Genomic DNA, 2,590 nt, shown 5'->3' with positions numbered 1-2,590 from the left:
TAAGAATGTGTCCTCTCCCGTGCAGCTTTAACAAGCCAGGAGGGACATGGATCTAACATACAAGTGGCTGAGGTAGCAGGTACAAGGGCCCTGCCCACTTCCTCAGGCTCAACAGGCTCAAATTCTCCCCAGATAACTGAGCCAGACTAAGCCCCCATAACCTCCACCGGATCTGCTCCAAGGCTGGGTTCCAACAAAGAGCGAATGTGAGTGATTTTATCTGCTAGATGTCTGGCATATTCCTCACAGTGGCCCCGTAGGTGAACTTCAGTATTATTCCCTCCTAGGAGGGGCCAAGTCACCCAAAATAGGGTCACTAGACGACTACCTGCAGACGCAGTAAGGGTGGAGAAATAATCTTGACCACCATGAGGTAGGCCCTAATAGCAGCTCTAGCTCGTGTTCAATCATCTTCGCTCCTTGTTTTCCACCAGCAGCGCTCTAGGCGTCTCTTAGCCCTTTTTAGTCCCCTCAATTCTTCCATATACTATGGAGAACTGCGAGAGCCATGGGTACAGAGAGGCCGCTCAGGTGCGACTTGATCCAAATCTGCAGCTGCTCTATCATTCCAAGCAGCCACCAATGCTTCGGCTGAACCGAGTAGCAGGCTTTCTGGAACAACCTCAAGTTCCCTCTGGAACTTAACTGGGTCCATTAGTCACCTGGAGCAGGCTGCTCAAATAAGCCCAGCCTCCCTGTGGAGTGGGGTGGTGCCAGAGAATTGGAGGCTCACCAGGGAATGATCTGACCATGGCAGGGGAGCAAGTAATATCTTGCCCAATTTCAGAGCACCATGCCATTGCTCCGACAGAAAAATCAGATCAGGTGTGTTGCCACTGTTACGTGTTGGGCCTTGGATGACCTGGGCCAGGCCCATGGCTGCAATGGTAGCCATGAACTCCCAAGCCATCTCTGAACCCATGCCCAGGAAGGCAGATTAAAGTCCCGCAAAACCATAAGCCTGGGGAACCTCACCGCCAGCCCAGCCATGGAGTCAAGAAGCTCAGGCAGGAAGGTTGCTGCACAACAGGGAGGCCAGTACACCAGCAACAGTCCCAACTGATCCTGTTGTATTTATCCTTTACCAATTTCCTCCCCCTAGCAGAAATTGTCAGGGACAATCCTCCCTTATTCTAACAAATTATAGACATTCCTTCAGAGTGAGGTTCCAAAATGTTTATTGCATTAAAGGGAAGAGGTTCTGCACAATCAGACCTCCTCTTCCAAAATTCCAAATCATATTTCATACGTATTTATGCATCCTGTCATCCGGCTGCTCTTCCCCCTCAGTTCCCCATTGGGCAAGGTACTATGAGGTCACACTCTTTCCGTCTGCCTTCTTCATATCTCCTGGTTCCTCCTCCTTCATACATCATATGTGCATTTAAATCAGCTTATTAAATATGCTAGGTGTGTCAAGTAATATTCATTAGGCTATTGAGCAACTGCAGTTCAAACTTGGGCTTCTTATAGTTCAAAAGTTCTTCAGTTAACGGTTACAGCTAGTCCACACCAGTTTCAGCTGGTTTGCAAACTTTTCTACAATTACAAACTAAACTCCAAACATGTACTGTAAACTCAAGGTTTGTAATTTGATATGTTTTGCTTAAACTCTCATGTTACGCCAACCTTAGAAGGCGGGCCATTTACACCTAACTTCCTAACTATTTTCTTTATATTAAGCTAACAGCTCAAAGTAGTCATCACATTACTATACTTCGAGCTAGTTTAACCATTGCTTTCATTATTCTACTGAAAATATTTCATTTCATGCTTCCTTCAATCCCTATTAATATCTAACTTGATAAATAATGTCTCACACCTGATAATCTGAGGAGCAAGGTTCCTGGATGCCTCCCAAGTTTCTCAGATGACCACTGCCACCCCACCTCCTCTACCCTGGGATCTTGGCTGGTGCCATGCCCGGAAACCACCCAGGCACATCTCAGGGGAACCCCCCGCCTCTGTCCCAGCCAAGTTTCAGTAATACACGCCAGATCGGCCTTTTCATCGACAATTAAGTTGTGAATCAAGATGGCTTTATTGCATACTGATCTGGCGTTCAGCTATAGCAGCCGGCAACCCAGGGCCTTGAGAATCTGCCAGCCAAGGCCTGGGAGTGAGTTCAAGAAGCCAGAACAGGCCACAGGAACAATATACCTGTGGCCCAATCCCCATGAGCGTCCCACTCCTTGTCTCCCGTCATATCTCCCTCTACCCATCAATACTGAAATTTTGAAACCTGCCCTCATCTCTTCAGAGCCCTCCTCTCTCCTCTGCCTGTATAGGTCCATGTCCCAGCTCTCTGTCCCCCCTTCCTCATACACACAATCCAGCCACCACCCAGCGAGGGGTCCTTAATATCAGAGGCACTTCTGCCTAGCACTCAGCACCTCTGAAAGTTAAGAACCCACTTTACTCCTTCCAATATCACTCCTGCAATACCACCAGCTAGTCTACTCTCATTAGACTGCTGTAGTATATCCAACCAACTCACAGACTAATAACCTCCCACCTGATATTAAGTGCAATTCTACCCTCTATCCAGTCCTCTCCACAGGCCTTCTAATTTCTTGGGTCTGCCGTCAAG

At 47.8% G+C, this 2,590-nt stretch overlaps 1 pseudogene; it reads right to left on the bottom strand.

The window, feature by feature from the left end:
• Positions 1 to 403: 403 nt before the first annotated feature.
• Positions 404 to 2,206, bottom strand: LOC148213830 (uncharacterized; annotated as a pseudogene).
• Positions 2,207 to 2,590: the final 384 nt, after the last annotated feature.

This window comes from Python bivittatus, unplaced genomic scaffold, assembly GCF_059951505.1.
Source record: "Python bivittatus isolate LINGU-HERP-01145 unplaced genomic scaffold, Pbiv_v1 ctg000850_np1212, whole genome shotgun sequence".
Taxonomy (NCBI): domain Eukaryota; kingdom Metazoa; phylum Chordata; class Lepidosauria; order Squamata; family Pythonidae; genus Python; species Python bivittatus.
Note: the sequence above shows the minus strand (reverse complement) of the source record. Positions and strands in the feature narration are given on the sequence as shown.